Consider the following 10,207-nt stretch of genomic DNA (forward strand, 5'->3'; position numbering starts at 1 on the left):
TATTTTACCTATCTGGAATCAGAAAATCCTTCTGGTATACTGTAAGACAAACTTCTGAGAGTGGCAAATGAGTTCTAATGCACATTTTCACCTGCCATTTTGCTGCCTCCTACAAGTACACAGAGACCCCTAGCTGCAATTTTGCTTAGGACAAGCATTTGCCTGAGAATACCATTTATTATAATTTTAATTGAATAGTCAGGTTTCATTTTTAGCAAGCACCACATGAAGCCACAAGACTGTATAATGCCATTGCCCTGTACAGAATACCTGTCAAGGTCTCATAAATTTCTATTGGCACAAGTTTGTCAATCATCTATGCAGTTTTCCACTGAAACTTCTTGGAGGAAAGGTAGTTCACATGTATATTATTCCCTACAGAAGTAATGAGAACAGTCTGTCTCTGAGCAGTATGATTATCTATCTCAAAACCCTGCGAAAACTGATGCATCATCAGGCATTATAGGAGAGACACACTGGGAAGCTCTTTAAAAGTCAGTTATAAGACCTTTTATTCTTAGACAAAGTGCTGACTCCCCATTGCTTTCAAGTTACTCAGCTCACAGGCAGTCCCGAAGATGGGATGCATGTAGCTCTGGAAGCACAACGTGAACAGATCCCAGGCTGACTGCACAAGGCAGACTGAAGAGCAGCTGTGGGCATGCCTGTCTTCAGAGCCAGACTCCTCCCTATAGAGCTGCCAGAAAAGCTGAACTGTGCTGGGGTCTGTCTCCTGCCAGGTGCCTACTGCGATGCCAGATGTGCCTGGACATAGAGGTCCCTGCTTGTTCTGGCCACTCTTCCCCCGAGAGCTGCCCCAGGCCACACACAACAAATGACAGATGTAGTCAGAGACAGGCACAAGCTGGGCCGGGTTTGTTCTGGGGGCATTTAATTTGTCACCTTGTTGTTCCCACCTCACAGTGCCATAACTAAGATTTCCCCTTCTTTCTGTGCTCTTAGAGCAGTATTTGTTGTTCCTCTCCTCCTCTTTGGACACAAACAGATAGTGCTACTGATTCAGCAAGGAAGTGAAGGCCATCCACTCTTTCATTTGTAAACTGATTTGTGTGGACCCCAAGAAACACATGATCCTGCAGAAGTGATATATGCATCCTTATTTTTCTGGCTAAAACAACAACAACAAAAAGAGATTTGCAATAATTTATAACTTCATAGGATCAGCACGTTCACCAGGAGAACTGCTTGTGCAGCTGACTTACTTAACACAGTAATGAGCTTTTGGCCAGGTGATAGGTTATGTTGAACCTTACTGGATCAATGTGAAGAGGGAAAAGCTCAGCTTATTTGAGTACTCCATCCTCTAAACGTACATAGCAAGATGTCAAGATGGTCCACATACACTACGTGAAGAAAATTAATTCTTTCACGTAGGCCTTTTCCTATCCATCTTCTTTTCTCTCACTTATGCCCAAGATATTAGGATTTTAGCAAATGAAGGCTAAAAGAAAAAAGGCTGAGACCTCATTACATCTTGTTTCTAAATCTTCTGTCACTTCAATTAAATTCAATGCATTTTCACTGCTATCTTTTGGAGAAGATCAATAGAATGATCAGCTGAAAGACTGACTCCCTGTTTGAATTCAAATACTGATGAGCAAATTTCTTATGCAAAAAATACCAAAACACACATACAAAAGGCAAATGAGATTGTGCTTGAGTGGAAGAGATATGGAAAGTGGACAGGGGAACAGAGACTGCAGTCCTGTTCCTGTTGCTCACATAAAGAGGATCATATCCAATTTTTGTCCTAATTTAACACAAAATCTCAATATCAAAACAACGTCTGATATGTTCCCCATGGAAAACAAGCTCTGCAGGGAGAGCAGGAGCACCTGGACAGGGGCAGCACATCAGCTGCTCCACATGTTCCCCAGGGGCCTGTTTTCACCTGAGGTAATCACAGAGGAGCTCTCTGAACCACTTCCCATGTACAGACACACAGCTGTGTACCACACTGCAACATATACTTGTGTCTGCAGACACCTGGGCAACCAGGAAAAGAAGGGTAATACTTTGTAATACCCAAGAACTTCCGCATTTCTCTAGTTAAAGTAGGGAAAAACTGAAAAGGAATTAATTTACTATGCATGAAGACTTTCAAAGAAGAAATGTCCATTAAGGACAATGGTAAGATGCACTTTCATTTCAAAGGCGATAAATTGATTTTCCTAAATTCTAGAGTATCATGAGAGAGATTTCCTACTAGCTCTGCCAGTCATTTGTTAATGAAGTCACTCATCTGACAGAACTCTCTGTAAAAGAGAAAGATTATGAAAGCGCTTGAGTCACAGAAAAGAAAGTATTTTGAGATCTGCGAATGGAAAGTACTACGACACAAAAGTAGATATGCAGGACAGTGGTTATTCATCATCATTGCCTTCTAATAAGACAGTGCAGACACCCAAGCAGCTTCTAAAAAGTTTCAACAGTTTTGATTGTGTCTACATAGTGGCATTATTGCTTTCTTTTTTAAAAAAAAATTAGTATACTTTAAAATTATCTGTAAACGTGTGATCAAGGTGTATGTTAGAACACCTTTTAAAACAAAGCATTTCTTAGTTTCAAAATCGTTCTAATCAGATCAGAGAAAGGGAAGAGGCATATTTAGGCTAATACATAACTACTTACACAACTTTTGAAAAGCTTGGACTGATATATAAGGATTGAAGAGCTGTGAGACAGCATATCTTCACCCATGGTTAACAGAGGGAGATTAAAAACTCTCATAAATTCTTTAATGTAGAAGTTAAGCATAAAAATCACGTGCAAGTAGAGTGACATGAGGTTTCGGGAAGCAGCTGACAGCTGCTAGAAATTCATTGTAAAGCATATGAATTTTGACCTTCCCTTTACAATTAACCAAGTTATCAGCAAAGGCCAAGTATCTGGCATTCTACTTTTTCCTGCTTTAGGCTACAAATCTTAATGTTATCTCAATATGCATTATGAATTCATGTCCTTCATTAGGAATAAGTAGGCAGGGAAACATGAAAATAGGCACTTTAAAGGCTCTGCAGCATTTCTCACACTGTGAGGCAGAATGCCAGGGAATTTTAGAGGGCTTATTTACAGTGGGCATAATGAAGTAAGAGTCGCTCCAGAAATGCAGCTTATTGACACCTGATCTGTAGAGTATCAAAACGTGTTTGAAGAAATGCTTTTATAAGATCGCGATTGCTTATGCCACTGCCATTATTCAGTGTGGCATCGATTCTATATTCCTTTATGTCGCCTGCAGCACCAGAGCGAGCTGCCCGAAGACACACGAGCCGTGTTTGTGTCCCAGCCCCGGCGGCCGCTCGGTGCCCGCAGCTCCCGCACGGCGGGGCCGGCGGCGTTCGCGGGGCTCTGCTGACACCTGGCGGGAGCCGAGTTTGGAATTCTTCCGTACCTGTGCAACACCAGGCCTCTCCTGCCTTTCCCGACTGCCGCGGTGTGGCCGGGAGCAGCGTTGGAACAAGCCACAGTCGAGACGCCCCGGGGCTTGACCCGGTTGAGAGAGCGGCATCGAGGTCACTCCGGTACAGCCACGCCCACGGCGAATCTCTCTCTCGGCCTTTGTCTGGGTGGTTTAACGACTGATGGGCACGACAGGCTATTTTTCACCCAGTCAGTCCCTCTCCTCTTGCAGGGAAATCGGCACACAGGGGGTTTTATGCCCATTTGTCATTTGGAAGGGAGCTAGAAGAGTATAAATATAAAACATATAAATTCTTGTCTCATCTTTCTCCTGTACACAACTGGTCATAATTTTCTTTTATTGTTTGTGCTGTCCTTTAAAACTGATCACACTTTGCTTTTCTAGTTTTCCAATCTGCTGTCTTCTGTTTTTGCATAAGAAATGGCTGCACTTTTCCAAGAAGTGACTGAGGAGGGAACACAGAGGAAATGATACGGTGAGCGCCCCTGGCTGGCGGCAGCACCAGCCCCACGTAAGCAAAAAGCAGCTCCAACAGGGTCAGGGCAAGGGGAAGGAGTTTTTACTTCCTTTTCTAATATCTTTAGGTATGTAAACCAAGCCAGAAAAAGTAAAGGATTTCCTTAAACACCAAAAGAACAAGAAATAAATACAATAATCTGCTGCTGTGGGTTTGGTATTGAAATGATTTGAAAAAATTGAAATCAGTGAAAAGTGGCAAATTTAATAATAGCACCAGCAAAACACTGAGAATTTTCCACTGGACTGATTTTCTGGTTTCTAACAGAATATTTGTATTTTATTAAAATAAAACTGCTCCAAACTACTTCTTTTATTTTTCTCCAGATTATGCCTAACTATATTGTTCATGATCAGCCCAACGTCATTGAAAGCTGCCACAGAGCTGCCAACATGCAGATCTTGGGGATTGGTGCTTTCAGCCTCGTCCCTCCCATCTGGGCCATATTCCTGCAAAACTGCAGCTCTCAAAGTTTGTCTGAGAAAAAAAGTCTCATTGATGCAGTGTCTGGGAGTTTGGTGGGAAGAGAAATCCACGTTCTCTTTCTGGGAAGCTCAGATTAGGTGGGTAGGCAGAGAACAGTGCCAGGCCACGGCCTCAGTGGGTCTGTCCTTGTACTCCTGCCACTTGGCTCATGTACTCCAGCTGTCCCACAGCCTGATGGGCCCCATGGCTGACCCACTCACCTGAGGCATCTCTGATGGTATACATATCTGCTAAGTGTTTTTTGTAGACTGAGCCGCTATAATAAAAGGTAACAGTAGGCTTTTAATGGCAATTTTGCCAAGGCAAGGCACAGACTAGAGGTGAAACTAAGTATTTTGCAACATTAAAAACAGGGAAAAAACCCCCCTCAAGTATATTACTTTGAAGAAAAGTCCAATGCTGTGCAGGTGCACAAGAGAAGAGGGACAAACAAGGAGTTTCAGTTTTTAAAAATTCATTTTACAGAAGAAAAGAATGTGTTAAAATAAGAGGTTCTTTCCCAGGCATCTCACTGGGGGGGAAGGGATTTGCAGCAAAGTCAATGCTCTCTGGAAAGATTTTTAAAGGCATTTTCTGTCAAGAGAGGTTTGATGTGTTCCATCTTCTATTGCTGCTAATGCACACATACAGGAAGTGCTTGGATAAAATTGTGTCAAGACACCAATGCCAGAACAAAGAAGGGTTCTCTACAGAAGACATAAATAGCACCTGCAGTGTTAGATAAGTCTCTTATCTAAACCTACTACATACTGGTGCTTTTACTGTGCAGCAAGTGGCCAATCAACCTGGGAGGTGGCATCATATCGTTACCCAAGGCAGCAGTGATAGACCTCAATTAAATGACTCATCTGAGGTCCCCAGTTAGAGGTGAAAACAGCCATCTTGAGTTTTTGTGGTTTCGTAATGGAGAAACAAATAGGTGATGAAAGTCCCCTTGTAGCAAACACTCTTTTCATTTTTGGCACTTCATCAGAGACACCTTCAAAATCAGTCAAAACAAGCTTATGAAGAATCGCCAGACTCATATGGCTGGGCCAGCTGGTCATGTTTCCTTCTGAAGTGTAAGTGCTCATTTTAGGACTGTAGTTACCACTGCTGCCACATAAATTTTGTACTCTTCTTACTGTTGTGCAAACCCTTTCACATTAAAAAAAAAAGAAGGATACAGAAGTGCTGGAACAGAAGTACAAGACAGCTGCTAAGAGCAAAGAGACATATTCAACAGGGTGTGATCTCCTGTGTGTCAGCATTCTGTGAATCTTGTTTGAGATATTCAGAAGAGCCAACTGCAAAGTCTGCAGTTACGTGCTGATTTCCCTGCCAGAGGAAGCAGCACTGGCTGTGAAGGCAGCAAGGGAAAAAAAAAGGTGATTGTTTCAAACACTCAATTAGTTAAATCAAGTTATTTCTGAAACCTGATCTGAAACGAATAACTAGAGATGACCCAGATCATGCTCAGAGGACCCCAGTAATTCAGTGTAAGGAACTGCACGTATCACATTGATTTTAGTTCCTCCAATTCCATGAGTTAGCAGAAAATTAAGTAGAAAGACCTCTGTACTTAACAGATCTTTTTCACTTGTTTTGCCCATACTGTCCTTTGCTGCACCTCAGCTCTCCACATACCTGAAGAGTACAATTATTTCAAACACCAGATTTTTTAAATAATAAGTAATTTCTGAAAGCTTGTCTGAAAGAATAACTAGAGCTGAGCCAGATCAGGCTCAGAGGACCCCAGTAATTCACTGTAAGGAACAGCACACATCACCCCCTTCTCCAGAAGTCAGAACACTCTTGTAGACACAGGACAAAGGGAATTCCAAAACTGAACTATCCACTATAGTGCAGCACCTCACAGCCTTTAAAAGGTGCACAGCCCCTCAAAGGAGCACAGAGAAACAATCTTTGCCACAGGCCTTGGACAGCTCCACAGTTATTTGCTATGTCTTGCAAAAAGAGGCATGTGGCTCTATAATGTGTACCTTGGGGGCTGACCACAGTTCACTTTTACTTTACAGCTTCTTTGTAGAAAAGATGTTAGATGGAAGTTACAGTCTGCTAAGGTTATCTACAAGTTTTGCAATGGATGTTAGCTGGTCAAAAAATTTCTCCCTTTTTGCAACTCTTCTGTTCTGGACTAGTCCCTTCTGCTGAGCCAACAGGTTTACTAGTGAGTGAATAGCCTGGTGGGCCTAAGGAAGGGAGGGAACCTTGTACCTACCTACATGTAATAAAAGTGTTTGTAGTAAAGGCAGGGAACATCAGCCTGATTTGGAACCGAATGCATATTTTTTTTAAAGCAAAGAAACCACCTGCATGGTGTCATCTAGCAAGGGGTTTTTGCTGCAGAGTGGTTGCAGAGATCTGTCTTAGAACCTATTCAGTAGGTAAGAAATGCAGGACAGCTAATTGTTCTCTGGAATATCAGCACTCCTTACACTTCATTTAGCTAGAAGAAAACAAGATATGTTGAGAAAGGGTTTCGGAATAACTGAAGAAACTCTAAAATCATCATTCAGAGGCTAAATGGTGTCTCAGATTATTTTTAACCATGAATTACTGGGGTTGATCCTGCTAAGAATTGAACATTCAAATCTGAGAAGCGGTTTTAATTAAGCCTAGCCCAGTCCATGACAGAACAGCTTCTTTCAAGCTAGACAGCAAATGGCTCCAAGCTTTTCCTAAAACTTCTTAACCTTGAATAAAGTCTCCCACGAGTGAGGAAGTACACTTCAAAAACATCAAAGCGTTTTGTGGAGAGAAAGCTCTTTAGACATTGATGTGTCTTCATAACATTTATATCGAATCATTACAGTGACTGAGACATGGGGGAGTTAGATTGACACCTTGTTGGGAAAGGCACCCACAACTGCCTGTCGATTGCTCTCAGAGCTGAACTAGACAGAGAAAGACAATCAGTTGGTGAGAGGCACAAGGTGACTGCAAGAAGATCATGACTAATGCAACAGATAGCACATACGGCAGCTCCAGTGTCCACAGGGGCTCCAGCTTTCCAGATAATATAGTGAAAAACTCTTTAGAAAGCACAGAGATATTGAGCAGTAGAATGAGAATGCTGCTTGTAATGGTGAGATGCCTCTACAACTCCTGCCTCCACCCAAAAGCTGTACATTTTAATAGACAAGCAATAGTCACCTCGCATTAATTGCGTTCTCTTCTGTTTTGGTAAAAACTACAGATGGTTAAAGGCAACTGCCTTGTCTTTGAACTAAAAGAGAACAGAGGGGCTCATAGATGCAGAAGAAAATTAAAGAAATTCAAAGTTTTTAAAGAAATTACAGACTGATATGAGACCTCTTCCTGACTAATATTGCATACAGAGGAATACACGTTATCATCAAGCACTTAGATATGCTGATAAATACATGTGACAGAGCTCCCACTACACTACACTACGTCTTTTGTGTAATCATGTCAGCACACTCTAGGGCTATTCCATAGATAAATTTTAAATGTAGGAAACACAGACTACTGAAGTATACTTGGCAGAAACAGAAGCTAGATTAGAGCTGGACATCAAAGCTGAAGGCTTTCCATGATTGGAGGGAGGAAATGTCAGCACAGCCTGAACAGTGTAGAATTTTGAGTTATGTACATCCTACTCTGAAGCCAGATATGCAGTGAGTCCTTATAGTGAGAGGAGGTAAAATGGAGCTTCTTTGCCCCTAAACAAACTTGACGTTCGAAACCTTTCAAATGAGTGTTTCCCAAAGGTCTGAGAAGCGTGTCAACACAGCAGCAATACAGACAACCAAGGCCCTCAGAGGTCATGCAGACCTTGCCCATGGGTGGCAAAAGCCTGATATCATTCATGCTCATTTTCTTATTAGGGTGTTGACAGAGTGATATTATCATGACTTACAGGGAAGCTCTAAGTACAAAACTTACCATCTGTGGGGAAAATCTGACACTTTAGGATATAATTTCGTTGCACACAAGTTAAGCAAAAATTACCGAATTCTATGCTGTTTTATTTTTGCTTTGAGACAAATATTTTTGTCATTCACAATATTCCATAGAAAGTACCTGTATTAAAATAGCTGAATAACTTTATTTTTGCATGTTTTCAGTCTTACTAAAATGAGTAACTTCAAAAGAATTTCACAGACAAGTTGACAAGCAGAGATATGCCTTGGCTAGTGAAATCAACATTTTTCAGTGGCAAAACATTACAGTGGGGTGAATGTTCAACCAGCTATATGTCCCAGCAATCATAAAAACATTACAGATGAGGAAATCTCAAAGCTACCATAAATGTTGTAGGAAAGATTTCCCTCACTGCTCATTCATTGCCTTCCATGGCAATCCAGGAAACGTGTCCAAATCATGCATATGGACACTTTCTAGCACTCATTTACTGTGAAGCAACAACAGCTTTACCTGTCCCTGCACAACACAACTCATTCTTTAAACACAAAGCAATGCCAGCACAGCAGGATGCAGAATAGTTCACTGTGACAGCTGTGTGATTGTAGCTAATCCTTTGATTCATAGCACTTCTCAGCCCTTTATTATCAGAGAAAAAGACAAATGGGAAAACCTTTAGGCATTCTGTTGTCTCTATACATTGTTGCAGGTAAGAGCTGCAGTCCAGAACACAGTGCTCCTTCAGTGCAAATCCTTCTGTGCACTGCTGCAACTCACCACTTACCTGACCTGGCCACCACCTATCTCTGTGTACCTGTTTCTACACTTTAGATGAAAAACATGTCCAAAAGTGCCAAACACTGAGTAGAAAAGTAGTTTTGAAAGTATTTTGCAGCTTCTCCTTTTGTTATCTAATGCACTCAAGATTTGAGTTTGATTCTAGTAAGATGAAATATAAGTGTAAGAGGTATTAGATTTTGTTAGTAGGGGTAATTTACTCTTCCTATCATTTAAACATATATGAATGAAAAAATAATGAGAACCTTTCTCTCCTGAGAAAGAAAAGTTTACATGAATACTGCTAGAAGAAGGAATACTCAAGAGACTTCCTCTTCTCTCCCACTTGCAAGTGGTTCCTAAAATAGATTTTCCTTCCCATAAACTATCTGGAGTTTTTGAAAGTTACATTAGCAGAAGGTAACACTTTCATTCATGCATTACAGGGAGATTTTACACCTAGGACACGTTTGCTACATGCTCCAAATATTACCATCATTCTTGAGAAACTGGAACAGAAACGGAGAGATCAAATGTTTGTCTGTTTGACCTCTCAAAATTAAATGGGCACTTGTGCACAATGTCTAGGATGTTCTGGTCCTGAACACTAAACAACAGTTATTTTCTGCTATTATAAAACAGAAAGCTACTAAATACAGGAATACTTAAGAGCTCATATAGAAACAAAATGTCCCTACCATTGTGGACGCATCTCTCTAAAGGACTAAAATAAAGACAGAACTTCTGTTTCTCAAAATCTTGACTAAAGAATCCATTTTGAATTTAGGCTCTGAATTTGACTGGCCCATTCAAAAAGCAGTGGCTGACTGAAGAATCTCAACTCTGTAAGAAATTGCCAATTCTGGAGCACATTCTGCTTGTTTCAGATTCCACATACTGCAGTTATGAGTGAAACCCACATCATAAGCTTATATACATATTAAAGAGTTAGAAGTTCACTTCAACAATGAGCACATTTCATTCTCTTTCATGATAAGTAACATTTTTCTTTTAATCTTCTTTAATTAATATCCTTCAGCTAATTTTTAATTTGCCTGTGTATTATGACCAACAGGCAGATGATTCATAAACTG

Source organism: Chiroxiphia lanceolata, chromosome 7, assembly GCF_009829145.1.
Source record: "Chiroxiphia lanceolata isolate bChiLan1 chromosome 7, bChiLan1.pri, whole genome shotgun sequence".
NCBI classification, from domain to species: Eukaryota; Metazoa; Chordata; class Aves; order Passeriformes; family Pipridae; genus Chiroxiphia; species Chiroxiphia lanceolata.